A 27,691-nucleotide genomic window follows, 5' to 3' on the forward strand; every position below is an offset into this window, starting at 1 on the left:
GACTCTTAGCGACCCCATGGACTGCAGCCTACCAGGCTCCTCTGTCCATGGGATTTTCCAGGCAAGAGTAGTGGAGTGGGGTGCCATTGCCTTCTCTGGACAGATATCAGGAGCAGTGTAAACTCCATAATGGAGCAAGATGATTGAAATTTGGGGGAAAGTATACAAGAGCTGGGTGAAATATGGTGGGAAAATGGATTAGAGGTAGATTATGGAAGAGCAGATTAACAGGTTTAGACTTTAAGAGCTCATGGGAATCTTTGTATAATTTTCAGCAATGCTTTGAAGGTGACTGTTAAGCAGGCTACATGAGGAATTTTAAAGGGGCACGGGAATACAACTGATAACACTTATATCTCACAGTGCTAGGTCAAGTGCAGGGCATAGGACTTGGGTGATTAAAATAGTTATGAGAAGGAAGACACTGAAGGCAGAAATATTTTCAGGAGAAGGGTATTGTATTTGATTATGGACTAGCCATTGGGCAGGAGTGAAACAGGAGAAAATAAGTGAAGTTTAGAGCAAAGTACAAAGGCAGACCAGTTGTTATCATTAGCTGAATTAAGGATTTGGGGGAGAAAATCTGGTTTGTTTGGGAGAAGACGTGGTGGAATATATAGATGAACAGGAACATTTGGTAAGATTTTTCAGATGGAGTTAAATTAAAGCTTTCACATGTAAGAACTCATTTCATTTTTGTTTTGCTGTTTAACAAATGATGCCCAAACTTATGGCATCAAAGGAGAGCAATGATTTATTTTGCTTATGAATCACAAGTAAGGCAGAACTTGTCAGGGACAACTCATTGCTGCTCCACACAGCATCAGTTGGGGCAGCTCATCTGTGAGCTGGAGGATCCACCCAGGAGGTGAGTCCCTTACATGGTTTACATGGGAAGCAGGTGCTACTGTCATCCGAGAGCTCCCTTGAGACTATGGGCTGAGAGCCTTATTTCCTCCCCAAGGAGCTGCTTGGAATTCTTCATGCCATGATGGCTGGGTTTCAAGAGCAAGTGGCACAAGAAAAAGGAAATAAAACTGCCTGTTTCTTTTGGTCTGTGCTCCCGAGCTACAGAATATATTTTCCACTGATTCTAATTGTCAAGGACTCACAGAGCTGACAGCCTATTAAAAAGCAGAGGCATCACTTTGCCACCAAAGATCTGTATAGTCAGACTTATGGTTTTTCCAGTAGTCATGTATGGATGTGAGAGTTGGACCATAAAGAAGGCTGAGCGCTGAAGAATTGATGCTTTCAGACTGTGATGCTGGAGAAGACTCTTGAGAGTCCCTTGGACAGCAAGGAGATCCAACCAGTCAATCCTAAAGGAACGCAACCCTGAATATTCATTGGAAGGACCAATGCTGAAGCTGAAGCTGGGAAAAATTGAAGGTAAAAGGAGAAGGCAGGAGAGGATGAGATGGTTAGATAGCATCACCAGCTCAATGGACATGAATCTGAGCAAACTCCAGGAGACAGTGAAGGACAGAGGAGCTTGGCATACTGCAGTCCATGGGGTTGCAAAGAGTCGGGCACAACTTAGCTACTGAACAACAATCACACAGAGCTGAGAGTCAAAGTGAGGGGATATGTAGTCTATGTCTCAATTGAGAGAATGTGAAATAACTTCAAGGCCATGTTTTTAAGCTATCACAAACTGAAGATCACCTATAAAATCTAATGTTACTTAGGGGCTTCCCAGCTGGCGCTAGTAGTAAAGAACCTGTCTGCCAATGCAGGAGACATAAGACACAGTTTCAGTCCCTATTGGGAAGATCCCCTAGAGGAGAGCATGGCAACCCACTCCAGTACTGTTGCCTGGAGAATCCCATGGACAGAGGAGCCTGGCAGGCTGTGGTCCATGTGGTCGCAAAGGGTCAGACACAACTGAGTGACTAACACACAATCTTACTTAACAGAGAGAGAGGGAGAGCATGGGACTGGCTGGTTTAGTACCCATAGCAAAACTTTCTCACTAGGTGATGGCTTATGACATGTCGCTTTGCTCACTATGTCCAGGGACAAACAGGGCAGCAGAATCCTTTGGAGTGGGATCCACATGCCTGTTTTGCTTAAATTTCACTTTGGGGAAACCTACGGCCTACACTCTGTGGACCAGAAGACCATGATTCTGTGATGAACAGTAAATGAAGGCTCTCTGGCTATCTTGCTAGAAAAACCATGTGCATATTTTTATTTATTTCTTTTAAAGATTTTTGTGTTGTAGTCCATTTTTAAAGTCTTTATTGAAGTTGTTAAAACTTTGCTTCTGTGTTATGCTTTGGTTTTTTGGCCCTGAGGCCTGTGGAATCTTAGCTCCCCAACCAGGGATTAAACCTCCACCCTATGCATTGGAAGGCAAAGTCTTAACCATCGGACCACCAGGGAAGTCCTGTAAATGTATTTTAATTACTGACTTTCATGCGGTGTTCACCTGGGTCATCCCTGTCCATAGGTCTTATAGGAGCTACCCGATGATCATCTTGAACACAATTTTTATGAGCCTACATTGTTTTTCACTAAAATCTCTAGTGCTTAGTGTATCTCCTTAATACTTTTCAGATAATACTATCACTGTAGAAGTCTTTTTGGAGCAACTCTGGAGTCCTGCAGTAATTGAGAGTTCATGTAATTGGTCTGCCTTCTCTCTCCCTCCCACAGCCAAAATAACAGATTACATTCTTGCGTGTCAAAGTAGTAATTTAACTCCATCCAGTATTCTCTCTAATGTGCCATTTGTTTTATAAATCCCCTCTAGATTTCTCAGCTCATGCTAGACTTTTTTAAAGTCATAAAATGACTCTAAATTATTAACTCATGAAAATGTCCCTGTGTCCTCAAGAGAGATGAAGAGAGATGGAAGGAAACAGTGCTCACGAGACACTGATGTTATTTGTAAAATTCCCTGTGGAAAATTATAACGTCTGTTTTCAAGATTATTTCATTTTGTAACATATTTGCAATTTTTAAAAATATGTTTTGAATATGTATTGATAGAGAATATGCATATATGTTTCTATTATCCTGGTTACATTTTAACAAAACTTTATCCATAAAAAGATTTCTTTATTGCTTCTATGGGCTATTTAAATTATAGTGCTGCTGTAAGAATAATCACAACTATTCCCAAAATGTTGCTGAAAATTTTAAGATCAACAACAATAATAATAATGGCTAACATGATCCCAGCACTCATTATGTGCCCCAAGTGCTCCATACGTAATTCAGCTAATCTACCCAACAACTCTCTGAGTACTTAGATGATATGTGGGAAACAGTGGGAGTTTTGCCCACATTTAACAACATCTTTTTTTTTTTAATGTATTTATTTGGTTGTGCCACATCTTAGTTGCATCATGTGGGATCCAGTTCCCTCACCAGGGATCAAACCTGGGCCCCTTGACTTGCGAACGGGGAGTTTTATCCACTGGGCCACCAGGGGAGTCCTACTGCATCATTCTAATCAATGTATACCTGCTCCCAATTTTCTTATTTAACACATCATGAAATTGCTTTTAAGGTATAGACATCTTGCAATGTTACTCCTGTCTGCAGTTATATCTCCTGTACCTCATTTCCAAATAGGCATACTCAGCAGTCTTAGTCTGTGATCATTTCTAGTATGAAGATTTTTCTTTTATCCCCATCTACATTTAAAATAAGTACCCTTTCTCTGTCTGGTAGATCTTTCTTCTCAAATTTTTTAAAACCCATCCCCAGTGTCATACACAAAACAAAGATTTCACTTGATTTCTAAGCTGATTGTGAATTGCACCTCATGACTCAGTAGCAGAGAATGAAAAGCAATCACATGCATAATGGGTTCATACGTCTGCAAGCTCTGCAAGGTAGGAGACATCATCCTCTCTGTTTTGCTTTTTGTGTGACCATCCTATCCACATCAAGAAAAATCTTCAAGGTTTTATCAGCTAGGTGAGTAAGGCCTCTGTTATCTCTGTGGAGTTTTTTATTTGATTTTTTAACCAATACACTATACTAACGCATATATATGGAATTTAGAAAGATGGTAACAATAACCCTGTATATGAGACAGCAAAAGAGACACTGATGTATAGAACAGTCTTTTGGACTCTGTGGGAGAGGGAGAGGGTGGGATGATTTGGGAGAATGGCATTGAAACATTCGCCAGTTTCATATATGAAATATCATATATGAAACAAGTCGCCAGTCCAGGTTCGATGCACGATACTGGATGCTTGGGGCTGGTGCACTGGGATGACCCAGAGGGATGGTATGGGGAGGGAGGAGGGAGGAGGGTTCAGGATGGGGAACACATGTATACCTGTGGCGGATTCATTTCAATATTTGGCAAAACCAATACAATATTGTAAAGTTTAAAAATAAAATAAAAATAAAATAAAATAAAATCTGTGACTTCTGCCTCAAAAAAAAAGTCCTTTCCAATATGAATAATTTTAGCCAGGTTTTCTCAACTTTCTTGGTAAAAATTGTTATAGGACTATCAGATCTCCAAATGGAGAATACCGAAGCCTGATTCTCCTCTTTTGTTTCAATAGTTTTCTCAATGCAATAACTTAGGATTCTTTCACTCACTGAGGGCAATCTATATCTGTGACTATATAACAACAACAGTCAGCTGGCTTATTTTTGGTTCCATCAAGATAGGAAATGTATTCCATTATTTATTTATTGAGCATGCACAAGAGAGCATAGAAACGTATATACTATTATTAGAGGCCCTTTCAATGCAAGTTAATAGTGATAATTTGAATTCATCATTTTAATGTTCAAATATTATATTTATTCTTTCATCTCTATTTCAGTGAAAATTCAAAACACTGAGGCATAGACATGGGTCACACAAACAATATGTGTAGTTCTGGGACTAGAAGTTAAGCGACTTGACAATTCTAAATTGGTGAGCACATACTTTCATTATTTTAAATATTAATGAGAAACCTTTTCTCATCTGTTTTGTATTCTGAGCTCCTAGTGCATTTTCTCATTGGTTGTTTACTGAGTATATGGATGTGTGTAAGATCCATTTGGTTTTATTAATAGGTTTCCTAACTGCTGTGGAGCAAATGGATATTAGGTATGCTTTAGATTTTATTTCTTTTCATCCCCAGACCTTGGCAGGATGTTGAATAGTGAAGAGCCTGGAGTGTACTAAATGAGCTATAAAAATATAATTTTTCTGATTATGCCATACCATGAAAAAATTTAGAACCACATATTTAACACATATATTACTAATTAAGAAAGAATTGAATAGAGTTAATTATAACTCAAATTAAGATATTGAAAGAGCAACCAATTGAATCCACAGAAAACAAAAGGAATAAATCAATGAAAACAAAAGGAAAAAATTAGTGAATTATCGAATAGAAAGTAGTAGGACTGATAAATAAATCAAAAGCTCTTTTGTGGAGTGGGAAGAGAAGAAAAACTACTAGTAAATCTAATAAAAACAGACTGTGTAAATTAAAAATGAGGATGGCAAAGTAATTACAGCTATAGAGGAAATTCAAAGGCTTATAAACATATAATTTGCCTGAGTCTATTAAATATGAGAACTGAATAAACTAAATAACATCTAAGAAAATATAAATCTCAAAAGTTGATCTCAGAAGATATCTATGATCATGAAAGAAATAGGAAGTTTTTTCAGTGAGTAAACCTCAAAGAAGTGCTAGGCCAATAGTTTTAGAAACAAATTTTCTAAAGTCTTTGAGGCATTGTTGTTACTCAGTCTCTAAGTTGTGTCCAGCTCTTTGCGACCCCTTGGACTGCCTGCCAGGCTCCTCTGTCCTCCACTGTCTCCTGAGTTTGGTCAAGAGAACTTCAGCTCTATTCAAATTGTTCCAGGCCTGATAAAACATTAAAGTGTTAGAATATTTTTGTAAATTAGCATAACATGATGACAAAACTTTAGACTGCACATAAAATTAAGTAAACTAATCTTACTTACATCTATTAAAACCATAAACATATGATTCAGAATTAGTAGTGCATTAACAAATGTTATATCCTGATCATGTGATGAAGGGTATTCATGTTAGGAATGCAAGTGTAGATTTGTATTGGGTAATATTTCAACACAATCTGCTATATTGTTAGGTTAAAGGAAAAAAATTGTTTTTTAAGTACATGCAGGAATTAATCTGGCAATATTCAACACAAAATCCTTAATTAATAAGAAATATGAATATAGTAGAAATTGAGAACAGTTTCTTTCCTCTGATATGGGACTCAAACAATCTCATAATTAACTGTGAAGCAGATTTCTCAATGAAGTCAGTAATAAGAATGATGACTACTATCACCATCACTACTGAAAATTACTATGAAAAAAAATTACTAGGAATCTGAACACCATAATTAGAGGAGAAAATGTTAGAAACTAGGGACTGTGTTTAATTATTGGAATTATTTGCATATTATTTGCCATATACAGAAAGATCAAGAAATATAACTGCAAATGGAAATAGCAAGAGAATTGAATAAAGTGGTGAGTTATAAAAGATGAAAACATAAAAATTAGTATAGGTGATAAAATATAGTGGATGGAAAGGTTTTATTTACAATAGCAAATATATTTAGACTATCTAGGCATAAACATTTAGTCTGCTGCTACTGCTAAGTCGCTTCAGTCGTGTCCGACTCTGTGCGACCCCATAGACAGCAGCCCACCAGGCTCCCCCGTCCCTGGGATTCTCCAGGTAAGAGTCCACTGGAGTGGATTGCCATTTCCTCCTCCAATGCATGAAAGTGAAAGTGAAGTCGCTCAGTTGTGTCTGACTCTTAGCGACCCCATGAACTGCAGCCTACCAGGCTCCTCTGTCCATGGGATTTTCCAGGTAAGAGTACTGGAGTGGGTTGCTATTGCATTCTCTGAAAAATTTAGTCTATGTGGACATAAATGTGGAAGAAGGCTTTAAGAGAGAATTTAAAAGTTAAACTAGAGTATGTAAATGAGATCTGACACAATGGGAAGACTTCTCATCCATATGTATTAATAGAAATAGTAGTGTTAATATGTCAGTTCTCACTAAATCAACTTATAAATACATATGATATATTTGAAAATATCAATAATTCTCATAAAATTGACAAGTGCTACTAATGTTTATGTGGGAAAATAAGTGTGTGAGATTTGCCAAGTAACATCTAAAGAAGAAGAGTAATGAAGGGGATAACCACATAGATATTAACACATATTACAATTTCACAATAATATAAACAGTTTGAGGTTGGTTTAAGCAGATTAGTTGAACCGGAACTATTCAAGTTAGTTGGGAAATTGCCTCAAATAAATACCAAATTTCACAGGTTAAGTCTATGGGGAACAAGATGAGCTATTCAATAATTATTAGGGAAGAACTGACTAGGTCTCCTGGCAAAAAGTTACGCTGGAATTCTATTGTCCCACTGTAAAGGTAAATTAAGGGTTTTTAAAAGATGATACCACTGAATTATAGAAAATAACTTTGGTGAAATTCAGTATCTGTGTGAGTGCTGTGTGCCTTCTCATGAATCATTGTAAGCTCAGAAGCTATGGTTAAAGATTGATAAATTTGACCATAATCAGAAACTTCTTCAGTGGGGAAAAATTATAGGCAGAATCAAAACTGCAAAAATTAAACTGGGAATATACTTGATTTTCTTAATATACATAGAACATAGCAAATAGTAAAAAGTAAGGAAAACATGGGCAAGGTCACACGATAGGCTGTGTAATATAAAAGGAATTTAAGTGGTCAATAACTTTAAAATTGCTTTCTTTTCACAGCCAAAGTGGCCATTAAAAAGTCTTTCAGGTTATAAAAGATTGTTTAAATTGACAAGAATCACTTAGGAATAGTTTAGTGAAATAGACTTTCCCATACTGTTAGGGTATAGAGGAGAGAATGCCCACCAGGTGACAATTTAGTAGTATTTTAATAACAGTAATAACAACAAAAATTGCTCATACCTATGATTTAGAAAATCTGACAAGTTCATTTCCTTTTATCACTGAACAATACTCGGTAGAATGGATGTACCACAGCTTGTTTATCCATTCCTGCTGAAGGACATCTTAGTTGCTTCCAAGTTTTGGAAATTATGCATAAAGCTGCTATAAACATCCTTGTCTGAGTTTTTGTACGAACATAAGTTTTCAGCTCATTTTAGCCACTTCCTAAGAGCGTGGTTTCTGGATTCCTTGGTAAATCTATGTTTAACTTTGAATAAAATGGTCAAACAGTTTTCCAAAATGGCTATACCAATTTTCATATTCACTAGCAGTGGATCAAAGTGTACATTCTTTTATATTCGCCCTGTCATTTTGCTATCAGTATTTTGGATTTTAGCTATTTGAAGAGATGTTTAGTGGTATCTCACTTTTAATTTTCAGTTTCTTAATGATATGATACAGAGCTTTATTTTCATATGTTTATTTGCCATCTGCGTATCTTCTTTGGTGATGTCTTTTCAGATCTTCTGCCCATTTTTGAATTGAGTTGTTTTCTTATTTTTAGGTTTTGACAGTTTGAGTTGTATATATTAAAGTCTTTATCACATATGCAATTTAAAATGTTTTCCCCCAGTCTTTCATAGAGCAGAAGTTTTAAATTTCAATTAAAAATTTTTTTATTGGATTATGCTTCTGGTGTTGTATCTACAAAGTCATCGCCAAAATCACAGAAACATATATTTTTCTCTTGTGTTATATTTTGTAGCCTTGAATTTTAGGTCTGCAATCCATTTGAAATTAATTTTTGTGAAACTTGTAAGTTCTAAATGGTTAGCATGTGGTTGTCTCATAATTTGGGCTTTCCCAGGGGCTCAATGGAGAAGGCAATGGCACCCCACTCCAGTACTCTTGCCTGGAAAATCCCATGGACGGAGGGGCCTGGTAGGCTGCAGTCCATGGGGTCGCTAAGAGTCGGACATGACTGAGTGACTTCACTTTCACTTTTCACTTTCATGCATTGGAGAAGGAAATGGCAACCCACTCCAGTGTTCTTGCCTGGAGAATCCCAGGGATGGGGGAGCCTGATGCGCTGCTGTCTATGGGGTTGCACAGAGTCGGACACGACTGAAGCGACTAAGCAGGAGCAGCAGCAGCAGGGGCTCAGTGGTAAAGAATCTGCCTGCCAATGCAGAAGGCATGGGTTTGATCCCTAGGTGGGGAAGATCCCCTGGAGAAGGAAATGGCAACCCACTTCAGTATTCTTGCCTGATAAATTCCATGGACAGAGAAGCCTGGAGGGCTACAATTCACGGGGTCACAGAGTCAGACAGGACTGAGCAACTAAACAGTCCTATTATTTAAGCACCATTTGTTAAAATGACTTCTTTCTCCACTGAATTGTCTTTGCTTTTCTGTCAAATATCAATTAACATTATTTATGTAGCTCTATTCTTTGGCTCTCTGTTCTATTCTGATAGTCTATTTGTCTATTCTTTCGTTAGTATTACACTTCGTTTGCTTAATGCAGTCTCATAGTAAGTCTTGAAGCTGGATATTATCAGTTTTTCAAATGTGTCTGTTTAGTGTTGTGTTGGATATTCTTAGTTTTTGCCTTTCTCTGTAAATGTTATATTGAATTTGTTGACATCCAAAAGTACAACTTGCTGACATTTTGATGGGAATTCTGTTGAATCTATAGATCATTTTGTAATTGAAATATTAAAATATTGAGTCTTTTTGCTCATGAACATAAAATGGCTCTCCATTTATTTAGAGCTTATTTGATTTTTTTCATCAGCATTTTGTAGTTTTCCTCATATTTATCACATATGTATGCATGGATGGATGTATATATCTATCTATATATCTTGTTGCTGTTAAGTTTGTACCTAAGTATATTTTGGGTCCTAATGTAAATAACATTATGTTTAAAATTTTATCATCCAATTTTTTTTGATGAAATATAGAAAATAAATTGATTTTGTTTGTATAAATTACAACCTTGCAATAGTCACTTAACAATTCCAGGAGGTTTTGTTGTCTGTTCTTTGGGATTTTCCATGTAGATAATCATGTCATCTGAGATCAAAGATCATTTTATTTCTCCCTTCTCAATCTATATACCTTTTATCCACTTTTCTTATTTTATTTTTTAGTTAAGACTTCCAGTACAATGTTGAATAAGGATAGTAAGAGAGGATACCCTGTCTTTTTTTTCTGATCTTGAAGGAAACATCTAGTTTGTTAATGTTGTTTTTGTTTTACCATTAGGTATGATGTTGCCTGTAGCTTTTCTTTGTAGATTCTTTTATTACATCAGAGATATTTCCATTTATTCCCAGTTTCCTGGAAATTTTTATCATGAATATGTATTGAATTTTCCCAAATGCTTTTTCTGAATCTATTGATGTAATAATTGATTTTTTTCTCTTTAGCCTGTTTATATGATATAATTGATTTAATGTTGAAGCAGCCTTGCATAAATGGAATAAATCTCACTTGGTTCTGGTGTATAGTTTTTTATATATAGTTGGATTTGATTTACTATATTTCATTGAGGATTTTTGGAGAGATATTCATCGGTAATTGTCTTTTCTCGTTATGTCTTTGTCTAGTTTTGATATCAATATTATGGTAATGCTGGCATCATATAATGAGTTAGGAAGTGCCTCTTCTTCTTTAATATTTTTGGCAGATTTGGGGAATTAGTATTATTTCATCCTTAAATGTTTTGTAGAATTTACCAGTGAAACCATCTGGGCCTCTTGCTTTCTGTTTTGGAAAGTTATTTAATTATTGATTCCATTTTTTAATCAAATTGTCTGTGTCTCCATGTGTGAGTTTTGGTAGACTGTGCCTTTCAAAGAATTGGACTGTTTCATCTTAATATCAAATTTGTGTTGCCTAGAATTATTAATAGGATTCCTGGATCATATTTTTAGTGCCATAGGGTCAGTAGTAATGACCACTCTTTCATTTCCAATGCTAGTGATTTGTATTTTATGATATTTTACATTTATATTTGGTTACTTTGTATTTATGTCATGACAGAGTGTAAAGAAGACTGAGAATAGAATTCATCATAGGTGATTCATGTACAGTACACAGTCCTAGTTCTCTTAGTGAATATATACATGGTGTAGCACATATTTCAAAAGCATATAGAAAAGAGGAAACCACACTACGGGGTTCATTTCCAATTGAAGAGTTTCAGTATTCAGATATAAGCAATCACGCGTGATCAGAAAGACCCTCTAATTGTTTATTTGTTCACATTTTGGTTCCACGGAGTTTTGGCCCATCTGTTTCATTTAAAGTACTCAGTTGTTCTATAAAGCCTACACAAGTACTGCCTTTTGTTCATTAATTTACTAAATCAGAAGTGTTTTCTAGTAGTTTTATTGAAAAGTAATGATATACATCACTGTATGAGTTTAAGGTGTACAGCCTGGTGGTTTGATTTACGTACAGTACTGTGAAATGATTGCCACCCTAGGTTTAGTTAACATACATGATCTCATGAAGATACAGTAAAAAGAAGAGGAAAAAAATTCTCCTTGTGATGAGAACTCCTGGATCTACTCTTTTAACGTCTTTCTGTCACACAGCAGTGTTGACCACAGCCATCGTGTTGTACATTACACCCCTAGCACTTCCTTATCTGATAACTGGAGTTTGTACAGTTTTACCACCTTCCTCTAATTCCTCCTTCTCCCTCACCCCACTACCTCTGGCAACTACAAATCTGATCTTTTTATGAGTTTGGTGTTCTGTTTTGTTTGTTTAGATTCCACATACAAGCGAGATCATGCTATATTTGTCTTTGTGTGTGTGCCTGTGTACACATACCACTTAGATTGTTTCTGTGTCTTGGCTGTAATAATAATAATGTATTATAATAATGCTGCTATGAACATGGGGGTACTGATATCTTTTCGGGTTAGTGTTATCATTTCCTTTGTATGTATTCCCAAACGTGGACTTGCTGGGTCACATTCTGCTTTTAATTTTTGGAGGAAACTTTGTACTGTTTTCCATAGTGGATGTACCAGCTTCCAGTCCTGCCAGCATTACAGAAGGGCTTGCTTTTCTCCATGTTGTTGGCAGCTTTTGTTATCTCATCTTTTTGATGATGGTCATTCCAACACATACTCCCAGGTGCTTAATTTGCATTTCCCTAATGGCTAGTGATGTTCAATATCTTCTCATGTTCCTGTTGACCATTTATGTGTCTTCTTTGGAAAAAATGTGTGTTCAGGTTCTTTGCACCTGAATTTTAAAATTGGATTTTTTTTTTTTTTTTTTACTGTTGAATAGCTTGAAGGTTGACCGCTAATCCAACTGAATAGTTTATAAATTTTTTTTCCCATTCCATAGGTTGTTTTCTTCCTTTGTTGATGTGAATCAAGTTTTATTGAGTACTAAAATTTATATTATTTTTATAAAGAGAAGTAAATGGTATGTTAAAAAACTGGGGGGAAAAGGAGAAACAGATAAACATTTCAGAAATAGATATGTTTGAGATCTTCAAAATCAGTATAGCATTTCTAAAGTGACAAAACCAGAATTTAATAGAAAACTCCAATCTGATGCTTTATAAGATAAAATGCACATTCTAAAAGCAAGTCACTTTTATAAATAAGCCACTAGGGTCAAGAGGAGGAAGCATGGGTTTTAGAAGTAACTTTGCCACTTAGTTGGGTGATACTGAGCAAGTCACACTTTTTTTTTTTTTTTTGAATCTAGGGTATTTCAGATGATCTACATGATTTTTCAGTTTTCTGAAACTAACTGCATCTAACATGCTCAGCTACCCCCAAGTCAAAAGATTGGTGAAATGTGAGGAAAGGGAACCTCCCCGATGGTCCAGTGATTAAGACTCTGGGCTTCCAATACAGAGGGTGAGGGTTTGATTCCTGGTTGGGGAGATAAGATCCCATATGCCTCATGACTGCAACACCAAAATAGAAAACAAACAATATTGTAACAAATTCATTAAAGACTTTAAGAATGGTCTGCATAAAAAAAAAAATTTTTTTATGGAGAAGAAAATGGCAACCCACTCCAGTATTCTTGCCTGGGAAACCCCATGGACAGAAGGAGCCTGGTGGGCTACCATCCATAGGGTTGCAAAGATTCAGACATGACTTAGAGACTTAACAACAGAAGGATTCTTTGAAATGTTTCATATTCATTTTACATCTGGAAAATGAATATTAGTATTCCCCTAAAAGGGGAAGTGATTCAGATGGTTCAGCTACCTCCAGAGAGATGTCATCTTACAAATACTTTTCAAAGAACTGAAAATAAAATTATCTGTATCCAATAAGTCCTTTAAAACATGTGAAGGAGGATATGCGATGTTTTAGTTTCAATTTTATTTGAGTTTCCTTTTCCTCCTTCTTCACTTTCTACATTCTTTTTTTTTTTTTTTGCTCCTTTTCTTCTATCTCTTCTTCCTCCCTATTCCTTTAACTTCCTTCTATAATACCTTTTTTCTTACCACCTTTCTCTGTCCTGTTCTGCTTGCAATATAGGGCAGTTCATTATATGTATAGAGTTAGCAATTAATATTCAAGGCTAGATAGATTTCCAAGCCATGAAACTTAGTGTTAATAAGGCTGACACTCGTTCAATTCCCAGGGGTAGCCAGGTAATGAGAGGAGATATGTACCTGTCATGATTTCTAGAGAAATACCCAGCATATGGTCTTTCATCAATGGGGATTTTTTTCAAACTTGATGATAAGTGGGTTAAGTGTGAATACAAGGTGACTATTTTTGCACTGAGGTCAATCTGTTGTTATGTCACAATTATGTCTCCATGCTCAAGAGCAGCTGAAGAGTCTGTTGTTTTCCTCCAGAACCCTCAGAGCCTCTTTATATTCATGTGCTCACTATTTATATACATTATAAAGTCAGTTAAACTAAGGGAAAGCTCTAAGGCTTAGAGGTTTTAGATAATAGTGGCCCACACAGTCTTTTCCTTCATCAAAGAAGTTTACAATTTATTATGCTTCGTCTTTCTCTCTGAGGAGATAAAGGACACTTTTCTAAGGGTTTCTGGGGCCTGTGCTTCATAGATAGGGAGAACACATGTCCGGCTTTGGCTGGAACAGTCCTTGGTTAATGCCTGCAGTCCCCCCATAGAGGTTAAAGAGCCTCTTTTAATCTTGAAAGTGTCCCAGTTTGGAAGATAGATTATATGGTCCCTCTATTCATAGACCATCTTGAAGCTGAAGGAACTATTTCTTGTATGCATTAGATAAGGCACAGTTTAGTTTTTCTCCTCCAAGTGAAGGCCTTGCTGGTGAGACCAGACAGCCGAAAGACAGCACTGAGCTTTGTACTTGCAGGGTATTTTGAGATATTTTCTATTGGTTCAAAACACTGAATTGCTCAGTTTTGTGAACCCACTCATTGGTTTGAGAATTAGTTGACAAAGTAAATTGCTTCTTCAAAAGGCTCAATCCTTGTTGAAAATCAGCCTGATTTAGGGAGGAGTGGAACTTTCAGTTCAGTTTTCCTGGGAACATCAATTGGTTGAATTTGCAGATATAAAGACACATTTTCTGTGATTTGCCAACTCTTTAATTACTATTCATTGAAAAGCGAAACATTTTGAAACTCTGAGCTATGACTGCATTCATCCTGCCTTAGCCTGCTGCTTGCTTCTATCAGATGAGCATGCAGAAGAAACCCTTATTGATTTGACAGCGTGGAGCTTTTCAGCCAAATGAATTATGCCTGGTAACAGAAAACGTTTGGGAGAATATGCAGAGTATATATTTCTTTTCCAAAAATCTGAAATCCTCATGTTTTAGGGAGTATGACTTCCTTTTAATTTAAAGGAAAATTTCTAATTCAACTATATGCAGACAATGAAGGGATAATTTACCGTTATGAGAAAAGGATAAAAATGAAAACTTTGTAAGGGATGGACAGAAATCACACAAGTGAAATGAATAGATCAAACGTTACCATATAATGAAGATGCTTTCTCAAAATATATTTGAAATAGAAGTGTTATAGTTCTTCTGACTTCATGACATAGTCTATTGGTTTTGGGTAAAATGGGGATCAAATTGTGGCTCATCACATATCCCTCTCCATCTTGCTCACCATGACCTAGTCACACTGTCATCTCCCTGATTCTGGAAGGTGCTAGACTCCTAATAACTATTCCAGCTAGTCCTTCAGGACTTGTTTTGGTCACTGGTCTTCTCCCCAACCTCACTTACATTACGTATCTAAGGTACTCATATGCGATAACATTGGGGCTTCCCTGGTGCCTCAGCAGTAAGGAATTTGTTTGTAATGCGGGAGATGCAGGAGACACAGTTTCTATCCCTGGGTCAGGAAGATCTCCTGGAGGAGGGCATGGCAACCCACTCCAGTATTCTTGCCTGGAGAATCCCATGGACAGAGAAGCCTGGTGGGCTACACTCCATGGAGTCACAAAGAGTTGGACAAGACTGAAGCCACTGAACACGGGAGCTGCAAGGATGCTTTTCAAACTGCAGTGCTTAATGGTCTGTATCTTTTGCTAGACTGTGAGCTCTGTGATGCTGGCTGACTTCTGCAGCAATGCTGGGCTTTTGTATTGTTCTTTATCTTGGGAGTGTTCCTCACAGGGATAACTCTGTTCTATCATGTAATTCTCAGCTCAGATGTCTCCCCAGAAATTGTCCGGTCTAGAGGAGTTTCCCTATTGTTGTCTGTTTATTTCAGCCAGGGGACTCTAGATTTATTTTATATATAGTTTCTTTATCCCCTAGTAGCAGGTAGGACCACCTGAACAGAGGTATCGCTCATCTTGTACATTGCTCTACCTGAAGGACCCATAAAAGACCTAGTATATAGAATCTATGCAAATATTATTTGTGAACAAATGATACTGCTGTATTTCTATAAAATGACACATATAAAATTATTGAGCATATGTATGCTCAATATAGATTAATGCTCAATCTGTTATTAAATATAGATTGCTTAATGAACAGTTTATTGTGTAGATTGTTGGAATTTCCATTCTCAATTTAATCATGTAAGTTGTGCCTAACATATCAAATCATTACCAATCAATTAACCTTGGGTCAAAATAAACAATAAAATGCACCTTTTCACTTTGGGGTGTATTAAGTAAGTACTAATGTTCTAACATTCCTTTATGAAGTGGAACAGCAATCTGGCTATTTAAACCGAACACAAAATTGGGAAATTTCATACCTCAATTTATATAGGATATACTTGTTTCTCCTAAATTAATCTTGTTCAGGTTGACATATATGGGGGAAAATAACTGAAATGTTGGTTCTGAGCAAGTGCAATTATTGTGCTGATCATACTGTAAAAATATTGGAAACAAAGCACACAATCATTGTAGTGGGCAGACCATGAAAGAGTGACTTTTACTCTTTTATTGAGTTAGGATAACTCAACCTTAATTCCTGATGAGAAATATGAACTTCTAATAGAAGTTGAAGAGTACCCAATACATCTACCTTCATTTGTTACCTTCCAAGAGTGTCATTCAAGCTTAAAATCTGTTAAAATTTTTTTATCATGTTGTCTTTGTCTAAGAAAACCTAATATTGCCTTTTTCAAATCACAGAGAAGTTATTTCATTGGTTTATTATTATTACTGAGGCTGATGAACTGCTAAAGAACAGGATCAGGACTGAACTTTGTATTTTTATAACAATGGCCAAATAATCTTCAGAAAAATTCTAACACCACCCTGGGGAACATGATACCAAAAGCATGTATTTGTCATGTGTGGCCACAAGCAATCTGCTGACGATTTCCAAATGACATTCTCCACATCTAAGCTTTATTTGGATGCTTACACATCTGCTCTCCTGTTAGCAGTATTGTCAAATAGCTTTAAGGGGTGCACTTTAAATACCTGAAAGCTTTCACATTCTGCAGAAGCCCTGATAATGCATGTGATGATGATCTCAATTCTTTTCTATCAGGGTGAATTTTAGAGAGGTTGATCGATATATAATGTTGTGTTTGTTGCTCAGTTTTGTCCAACTATTTGTGATCCTGTGGACTGTAGCCTGCCTGGTTCCTCTATCCATGGGATTCTCCAGGCAAGAATACTGGAGTAGGTTGCCATTTCCTTCTCCCAATATGTAATGGAAAGATATTAAAATATGGTTTTCCTCGGCCTTTGGAAATGTAGCATTTGAAAAGTTATATTATTAAGAGCACCAGGGACATTTTACATTTGGCAGGTTTCTTTTACATCTTACGTATCCAGATGTTAATATATAAAATATCTTTTTAATTATTTGTTTTCTTTCTTTCAGTATAAAGCAATGGATATTTAATTTATGTAAATGAGAACTTTTCTCCCATCACCTTTCTGACTTAATATTCAGACTAGCTGCATTTTGTTAAAATTTTTATTTCCCTATTCCAAATTATTGTAAACACAAGGTGGCATTTTAAAATAGTTCAGTGGCAGCAATAAATACAGATTTACACACAACTGTTAAAATTGATATATAATAAGTTATCTGTATCCAATATTGACTGTAGAGTTCTCAGAATCCATTATACCAGTGAAACAATATAATACCAATTCTGGAATTATGGCTTGTTAGGACTGAGAGAAAACAGTTCTTAACCACTCAGTGAAACAGATAGTTAAGCCAAAGATTAGTGAAGTTAAAAGAATTGCCTAAGGTTGCAGAGCTTCCAAGACGTAGGATTTATATTCCATGATTCTAAGTCCAGTGTTCTCACTGAATATATCATGTGCTTTTCATAGAGATATTCTGAAAGTAGTTGGTGTAACAGCAGTGCTTTAAAATTTGGAATCCTCTTAGTGAATCTCAGAATTCAAGAACCAGCATAAGATTTATATCAGCTACTTATTTAAAATGGTACAAATGAACTTATTTGCAAAGCAGAAGCAGAGGCACAGATGTAGAGAACAAATGTGTGGCTGCCAGGGGGAGAAGGGTTTGGGGCGGTGGTGGTGAGATGAATTGGAAGGTTGGGACTGAGATGTATGCACTGCTGCTGCTGCTGCTGCTAAGTTGCTTCAGTTGTGTCCGACTCTTTGCAACTGTAAGGACTGTAGTCCGCCAGGCTCCTCTTAGTGGGGATTCTCCAGGCAAGAATACTGGAGTAGGTTGTCATGCCCTCCTCCAGGGGATCTTCCTAACCCAGGGATCAAACTCAGTCTTCAGCATTGCAGTCAAATTCTTTACCACTGAGCTACCAGGGAAGCCCCATATACACACTATTATGTATAAAATGGGTAACAAATGAGAACCAGCTGTATAGTAAAATGCTCTGTGGTCACCTAACTGGGAAGGAAATCCAAAACAGAGGATATATGTATACGTATAGCTGATTCACTTTGCTATACAGCATAAGTAACACAAATTTGTAAAACAACTATACTTCAATAAAAATTAATTAAAAATAAATAAAGTAAAAGATTGATTAGTTCTATCTCCAGTAGGTCTATGGGGCAGTCTGTAATAGAATCTGGGTCTTCATTTTTAACAAGGTTGTCTAGTGATTCTGATTAATTTGGTAAATATTTTGGCTTATGATCTTTCCATTCAAGCATATGGCATGTATGTAAAATATCTGAAATGTGTATGTGGGAATCATAGCATCTTTATGTAGCATTGGATGGTTAAGTCTTTCAGAATATCTAAAGATATTTAATACAAGTGAACATAAAAATGTATGGATAAAATACAACTATCTTTTTGAGATTCATAAGGAGTTTTGTTTAATTGAATTATCTCAGTCAAAAGTTTGTTGACAGCACACCCATCCACCATCCGTTCTGGCAAAAAGAAGTAACAAGAAAAGTGTCTATTTGATAAGACTGATTAGCCTATCAATTCAAATATGTCTCTGGTAATAAGTCAAAACATTTATTTTAATATGAAAATGTTATTAAATGACTCCATTTTCTATTCTAAATATGTATATAACTGTCAGTCAACTAGATGCCACAAAATTAATGTGCAGAATCAAAGTAATCAGTCTTAATTGTTCAAGGAAAAATTCGGGTCACCTATCAACCTAAAAGAAGAAAGATGTCCAGATTTTATTTTGGCTGTTTAGCATTTCCCCTGTTAATTTCCTATTTTAATTTTCCAGCCTCCTAAATTAACTATTCAACATTTCACTATTCAGATTTCCACACACCTGTTTGGCATGAAGACAAAAAGGGTAAGAAGAAATGGCGTTTATGAGATTAGTCCCAAACCAGCCCTTTTATCGACCCACAAGTCATTAACCATCTGTTTGCTTCCTATCAGCCCCTGGCTGTATCTTTCTGCATCCCACCTGCTGGAGCCCTTGCAGACAAATTCCTGATTAATCAGTTTCTCTGGCTCTTAATTGTTCACTTAATTCCTGAGATGAGAGCATATCTCTTCCTTTCAGGGATATGCGAAAGTTTGAATTGTGCTTCTGGAAATGCAGACCTTTGATTTGGATAGATTTAGTACTGTCTGAGCATCGCCCCAAGAGGGGCATCATTGGAAATAACTTATAACTCTCTCTAGCATCCTCTAAGCTTGCACAACCAGCAATATTGTCATATATAAACATAATTCTTAAATATAGAAAATGCATAGGTAGTGGTTTGGGGATTATATTTGGGAGTATGTAAGTCAAGCCTTGTGCACTAGTTTTATTTTATTTTATTTTATTTATTTTTTGTTGGAGTATCGTTCAGTCCCTCAGTCATGTCTGACTCTTTGCAACCCCATGGACTGCAGCATGTCAGGCCTCCCTGTCCATCAGCAACTCCTGAATCTTGCTCAAACTCATGTCCGTCAAGTTGTTAATGCCATCCAACCATCTCATCCTCCATCATCCCTTTCTACACCTGCCTTCAGTCTTTCCCAGAATCAGGGTCTTTTCCAATGAGTCAACTCTGCATCAGATGGCCAAAGTATTGGAGTTTAAGCTTCAGGATCAGTCCTTCCAATGAGTATTCAGGGTTGATTTCCTTTAGGATTGACTGGTTTGATCTCTTTGCTGTCCAAGAGACTCTCAAGAGTCTTCTCCAACACCACAGTTTAAAAGCATCAATTCTTTGACGTTCAGCCTTCTTTATGGTCCAACTCTCACATCCAAACATGACTACTGGAAAACCATAGCTTTGACTAGATGGACCTTTGTCGGCAAAGTGATGTCTCTGCTTTTTAATACTCTATAGGGTTCCTGATGTTCAAGCTGGTTTTAGAAAAGGCAGAGGAACCAGAGATCAAATTGCCAACATCTGCTGGATCATGGAAAAAGCAAGAGAGTTCCAGAAAAACATCTATTTCTGCTTTATTGACTATGCCAAAGTCTTTGACTGTGTGGATCACAATAAACTGTGGGAAATTCTGAAAGAGATGGGAATACCAGACCACCTGACCTGCCTCTTGAGAAATTTGTATGCAGGTCAGGAAGCAACAGTTAGAACTGGCCATGGAACAACAGACTGGTTCCAAATAGGAAAACAGTACGTCAAGGCTGTATATTGTCACCTGTTTATTTAACTTATATGCAGAGTACATCATGAGAAACGCTGGACTGGAAGAAACACAAGCTGGAATCAAGATTGCCGGGAGAAATAGCAATCACCTCAGATATGCAGATGATATCACCCTTATGGCAGAAAGTGAAGAGGAACTAAAAAGCCTCTTGATGAAAGTGAAAGTGAAAGTGGAGAGTGAAAAAGTTGGCTTAAAGCTCAACATTCAGAAAACGAAGATCATGGCATCCGGTCCTATCACTTCATGGGAAATAGATGGGGAAACAGTGGAAACGGTGTCAGACTTTGTTTTTCTGGGCTTCAAAATCACTGCAGATGGTGACTGCAGCCATGAAATTAAAAGACACTTACTCCTTGGAAGGAAAGTTATGACCAACCTAGATAGCATATTCAAAAGCAGAGACATTACTTTGCCAACAAAGATCCATCTAGTCAAGGCTATGGTTTTTCCTGTGGTCATGTATGGATGTGAGAGTTGGACTGTGAAGAAAGCTGAGCACCGAAGAATTGATGCTTTTGAACTGTGGTGTTGGAGAAGACTCTTGAGAGCCCCTTGGACTGCAAGGAGATCCAACCAGTCCATTCTGAAGGAGATCAGCCCTGGGATTTCTTTGGAAGGAATGATGCTAAAGCTGAAACTCCAGTACTTTGGCCACCTCATGTGAAGAGTTGACTCATTGGAAAAGACTCTGATGCTGGGAGGGATTGGGGGCAAGAGGAGAAGGGGACGACAGAGGATGAGATGGCTGGATGGCATCACTGACTTGATGGACGTGAGTCTGAGTGAGCTCCAGGAGTTGGTGTTGGACAGGGAGGCCTGGCGTGCTGCAATTCATGGGGTCGCAAAGAGTCGGACATGACTGAGTGACTGATCTGATCTCATAGGTTGGAGTGTAGTTGCTTTAAAATGTTGTGTTACTTTATGCTGTACAAAATAAAATGAATCATCCATATATATATATATGTCCCCTCTTCCTTGGACTTCCTTTCCATTTAGGTCACCACAGAACATTGAGTAGAGTTCCCTGTGCTATACAATACGTTCTCATTAGTTATCTATTTTATACATAGTAGTTTATATGGATCAATCCCAATCCCCCAATCCATCCCATCTCCATTCCTTCCTTGAACTAATTTTAAAGTCTAAGCAGTATAGTTTGACCAACTTACATGAAATTTTCTGCCTTTAGTGAACTTATAACTTTTGGGCTTGAACCTTGGTTAGTTTGTAAGTAAATGGTAAACAGTGATTGATTTAATTTATTGCTTAGAAATATTATGACCTTTCTGCAAATAGTAAAATGCAACCAGATTTTCCTCTATGAGAAACACATTTCCATTTTTAATGCACTCTGTAAGTAACTGTAAAGTAGGTGAAGAACATGTTAACTAATTCCATTTTTGCTTTCTCATTCTGTGTACACACTTTGAATTCAGATGGTCTGACAACTGTATTGTCTCCTACAAAACGTTTGACCCACATTTTGTGGAATAATGATGACATATTTGACTGTTTGTCTCTCATTTGTCCTTCTCTGAACACAATATTAACTCACTAGGCAGTAATTTCATTCATAAATTAAAGTTGCATGATTACATTTTGTCAGCTGTATTGATAAAATATGATCCACAACAGCTAGCTGAGATTTACTGAGTGCTTAGTGTATACATGACACTGTTGTAAGCACTTGCTGTTTATGTCCTTAGTTTCCGCAATACACTTAGGAGGTAAGTACTGTATTTGTGCAACTGTGGCACACAGAGGCTAAGGGACACACCCAGAGTCAAACAGGTTCAAATTGGCAGAGCCAAGTAGTGAGTGGTCTGAAGCCAGAGGTCTTAATTAATTGCATTTTGTGTGTATATGTGTGTTCAGTTGCTCAGTCTTGTCTGACTCTTTGCGACCCCATGAATTGTATTCCACCAGGCTCCTCTGTCCATGGGATTTCCCAGGCAAGAATGCTGGAACAGGTTTCCATTTCCTTCTCCAGAGAATCTTCCTGACCCAAGGATTGAACCCATATCTCTTGCATCTCTTGCACTGGCAGGCAGATTCCTTACCACTGCGCCACCTGGGAAGCCATTTTACCTTTCAATCTTTAAAATTTATCATATTGATGTATAATTGATTTACAATGTTGTTTAACTTCAGATGTATAGCAGTGATTCAGTTATACACATATACTATTTTTTGTATTCTTTTCTATTATAGTTTATTACAGGATATTGAATATAGTTCCCTGTGCTATACAATAGGACCTCATTGTTTATCCATCCTATATATAATGGTTTGCATCTGTGAATCCCAAACTCCCAAAGCATCTCTCCCCAACCACCCTCCCTCTTGGCAGCCACAAGTCTGTTCTCTCATCTGTTAGTCTGCTTTTGTTTTTATGTCTCAATCTTGAATTATAAACTTGAGGCAAGTGAGCTCTCCATCCAGATTTCTTTACATGAGATGCTTCACTGTACAACAAAAAATAAATTTTTCTAAGTTTCAAAAAGCAAAAGGCAGGAGAAATGAATGACCTACATCATAAGTGAGTCTTCGTTTACTGGTGGGGTGGTTCAAGAAATTTATACTAATTCAAATTCAAGAAGTATTTTAGTTGTCCAGGTCCTAGACAGAATTGTTGAAATTAGAATCATTCTCATTTGAACATTAAAATCTACTCATTTCTGAAATATTTAATATAATAGAAACTGAAACAAAGGAGATAGAGAAACTAAAGAAATGTATACTAGCTAGTCACAGTGTGTTACGTAATGTATACATATTTGTCATATGTGATTTTAAAATTAGATGAAACATTAATACCATAAAACTTTGGCAATAAACCAAAATTTTAATGTCATTAGAGATAGAATATATTACAATTAATATCTTGCATGAAAACCAGGTCAGTTCAGTTCAGTCCCTCAGTCGTGTCCGACTCTTTGCAAGCCCATGGACTGCAGCACACCAGGCCTCCCTGTCCATCACCAACTCCCGGAGCCTACTCAAACTCATGTCCATCAGGTCGGTGATGCCATCCAACCATCTCATCCCCTTTCGTCCCCTTCCCCTCCTGCCTCCAATCTTTCCCAGCATCAGGGTCTTTTCCAATGAGCTGGTTGTTCACATCAGATGGCCAAAGTATTGGAGTTTAAGCTTCAGCATCAGTCCTTCCAATGAATATTCAGGATTGATTTCCTTTAGAATGGACTGGTTGAATCTCCTTGCAGTCCAAGGGACTCTGAGGGGATAGAGTATATTACAATTAATGCCTTACATGCAAATAAACTTAGACAAAGAGTGGTTTTTATTCTGATGACAATTAGGGACACCCATGATTATCGCTAAGTTCTAAGCACAATTTAAGCTGTCACTAAACTCTAATCAAAAAGACTTAAAACACCGGTTCATGTTTGTCTGTAGTTTCCAGAGGGAAAGCCAAAAGTAAAATAGCAGTTGTTTTACAATTGTGATGCAAAAGCCATGTGTGAGTTGAGCCTGTTTCTCTGATTGCAGCGACAGCTCTGATTGTTTCTGGAGGGCAGTGTATGTTTGCTGATACAGTGAGGGTTTAGGGACTGGCATCAGGAAAGATAAGATCTGTTCTTGACGACGTGTGAACTGAAGAGGTTCCTGTGAGGACCATGGGGCCAGATGTCTTATTAGCCAGGCACAACAGCATCTCACCTGGGCTTTGTTCTTTAGCGAGAGGAATGCATTGTTTCCCTGGTTTTAGACCTTGGTCTTCTAGTTCGTGTCTAGCGTCATTCACTGTATCTAAAAATTTCTCCCTCTGTGACAACCTTGAAGGGTGGGATGGGCATGTGGAGGAGGCAGGCTCTAGAAGGAGGGGATGTGTATATATGTATAGCTGATTCAATTGTTGTACGGCAGAAAGCAACACAACTTTGTAAAGCAATTATCCTCCAATAAGAAAGAAAAGAAAAGAAAAAAAAAAACCCGACTCTGTAGTTTACTCCAATAATTAACACTCCATTTTTGTAAAACAAATGAATCATAATTGTGCTTTTTTTGAACAAATTAAGGCCAAGTCATTTTTATAGTAGAAAAATAGAGTGAAAATTTCTGATGTGATTATAGGAAAATGTATTCCTACTTCAAAAATAGAATTAGTATAGCCAACCAGCAGAAAAGGAACTATAAACTTCCTTTGAAGAACAGATTTTCAATGCAGTAGGTGAAAAAACACAGGCCAAGGAGGTAGCTTGAATCTTAACTCCAGTGCTTAGTGTATGTGTGAATTTAGCTGCATCCCTAATCAGTTCAGTTCAGTTCATTCGCTCAGTCGTGTCCAACTCTTTGCGACCCCATGAATTGCAGCACGCCAGGCCTCCCTGTCCATCACCAACTCCTGGAGTTCACTCATAGCAGCTACTTTATCCAGAAAACATGGATAATAATGATCAAACAACAAAGTGTTGTAAATGTTGCAGAGCACATGAATACTCAGAAAATGGTAGTGAGTTTTATATTTTCAGATTCTTTTTGTACTCAGTGACATTAGCGAAATGACACATGCTTTGCGGGCTGGACATTTACATTAGTCCCTGCTGCTGAGTTAACACCAGGAAATGAAAAAGAAAGGAAATATGAGGCATAAGATGATGATGGTAACTGAAAAATAACAGTTGAATGTCCTAAATTAAAATAAAGCCTCATTTTAATTCTCATGGAAAGTGGTAAGAAATCTAGATTAATGGACTTATACTATGCATTATGTTTTGTATGCTGTGTTAAGTATACTAGCTTACTTGCAGAAAATGCCTTAATATTCTGAGTAAATGTAAAATTTTGACCCTCTTCTTTAGTTTTTTTTCCCTCTAAGTCTTTGAAGCTTTAATGCTAACTGAGCTGAACCCACATAAAAAGGAGATTTACATTAATGAATAATTAATTATGGTATCTGAAATTAAAATCAATCTCATTAGGTGAAAACTGTCAACTTTTCTAGCAGATTGTTTAGTAGACCCATGTGTATAAGATTTATCCCAAATGGGAATTCATTGATCACAACAGTATCTGAAAATACTTTGATACTGATAGAACTTTTGTCTATGGGTGGAAATCCAACAAGCTTCTCAAATTTTTAAGTTTCCCTAAAACAGTAGGGCAGAGAAGGCAATGGCACCCCACTCCAGTACTCTTGCCTAGAAAATCCCATGGACGGAGGAGCCTGGTAGGCTGTGGTCCATGGGGTCACTAGGAGTCAGACACGACTGAGCGACTTCACTTTCACTTTTCACTTTCATGCATTGGAGAAGGAAATGGCAACCCACTCCAGTGTTCTTGCCTGGAGAATCCCAGGGAGGGGGGAGCCTGGTGGGCTGCCGTCTCTGGGGTTGCACAGAGTCGGACACGACTGAAGCGACTTAGCAACAGCAGCAGCAGCAGCAAAACAGTAGGGAGTAAAACCAGTTTTTGAGTTATTGAGAACCTGTCTCATGTCTGCCCTGACAGCAGAGATGTTTGCAATGACATCTCAACCATAAATATCCCAGCATGCATGTAGGATTGTGTTGAGAAGCATATAGGAAAGACTGGAGACTATAAGTCACTGCCTCCATCAGATAGAAAAGTCCCTGAGCCTCTTGATGTATGTAGTAGATTCTGATCAAAATTTACTATTTCCAGAAGAATGTCACAGAGTAACAATTTTGGAGCACTGGCTCCAAAATTCAGTATGTTGAATATTCAATATGTTGAATATTTTTAATCTCTACATAGCTCTATAGAGTGAGTATTATTAGCCTCATTTTACAGATGAGGAATCAAAAGTACAGAGAAGTTGGGTGATTTACTTAATTTCACAGTTTTAACAGAATGCTTAACACAAGTATGAACTAAATCCCATGTGTGAGTCCAAATGGCTTCATGTTGTCTTCTGATAAAATAAGCTGATTAATCATTTTGCCAAAACTTGCCCTCAGACACCAAAATAGATGCCTTCTTACTATGAAATATACAAGGTAAGAAGTACAGAATTTCATTGACAGTTGAAATCCCCCTTGACTAAAGTTTCTATCTGGCTGGAAAAATGGGTCAAGGCCATTTTCATGGAAGAAAATGTAGAGGAGAAAAAAATTAATCCTGTTTCAGTGAGTTATAAAAATCCTTATATTTGAAAATATTCAAGATTCACGTTTTTGGGGAAGATGACAAATAAAAAAATTCCAGAATCATTTGGATTGTAGAAGAGAAGATGAAGCAAGGGTTAATATGGCTAGATTGCACAGAACATACGTGAGGATGACTAAGTATTTTTCAGTAGATGCTGAATTTACTTAAAGGCAGAGCTGCACAAACATCTGTGTAAGAGGAGTCCAGTTGTCTTTTTCAGTCCAGCTGTCTGGACTGAGGAACTGGACTGAGGAACACAAATAATCTTTTCGAAACCTAAGCTTTGTGTGTCTCTAGCAACTGCAGTGTATTTTTAGGGTTATGAGAAATGTTTTCCTGATATCTGAGCACAGAGATTTAGGGAGAAATTGATATATTATTCAGGCATTATTATAATAAGAATCTTTCATGTTCCCCTAGGATTTTCATATTTTGCTGATTAGAATGTGACCTTTTAAAAGTGTTAGATAGTATTCTTTTTTGAAGAATGATTACAAACTTTGGATTTTATTATTGAACATCCATGGGAAATTAATTGTATTTCACAAGATCACTGGGTTCCAAACCAAGAAACAGAGTTATATGTAATGTGTCTTCTTAACCCTAAAAGAGTAAAATCTCATTCCAGAACTTCAAGTAGATGAGGACCTCAAAACCACACACTTTGGGTTGCATATGGATTCTGTACCATGTGGGAGGGTAGATGAGCCTGGGGGTGAGAGAGACACCTGTGAGCACACAAACAAGACAGGCAGAGGCTGCCCCTGTTTGGAAACAACACTATGGAATGTGTTGACCCATTGACAAAATGTAGAGAGGAATCCTAGAAGAATCACTGTTTTACAGCTAGGGGAGATGTGTGGACAGGAGTGAAAAAAAGGAGTGGCAGAAGTAATGGCTAGGATAGCAGTGAAACATGGAACAAAATATAATGTACATGGTGGTTCAGGCTGTGCTGGAGCTAATTTTTACAGACAGGGTGTGTGTCAGGTGTTATTTCTTACCATAACCAATGTGTCAGGTCATGCAAAAGTGCTGCTCTAGACTGAACATGTGTAGAAATGAGTCACGTTCCATATCCTCCCATT

The 27,691-nt window shown here is 37.2% G+C and overlaps 1 protein-coding gene across 1 annotated transcript in view; it reads left to right on the top strand.

The window, feature by feature from the left end:
* The window catches only part of SGCZ (sarcoglycan zeta), a 1,115,594-nt gene that overhangs the window by 118,884 nt on the left and 969,019 nt on the right, over positions 1-27,691 (top strand). The gene's annotated exons all lie outside the window — the stretch shown is intronic.

This window comes from Bos indicus x Bos taurus, chromosome 27 (genome assembly GCF_003369695.1).
Source record: "Bos indicus x Bos taurus breed Angus x Brahman F1 hybrid chromosome 27, Bos_hybrid_MaternalHap_v2.0, whole genome shotgun sequence".
Lineage (NCBI taxonomy): Eukaryota > Metazoa > Chordata > Mammalia > Artiodactyla > Bovidae > Bos > Bos indicus x Bos taurus.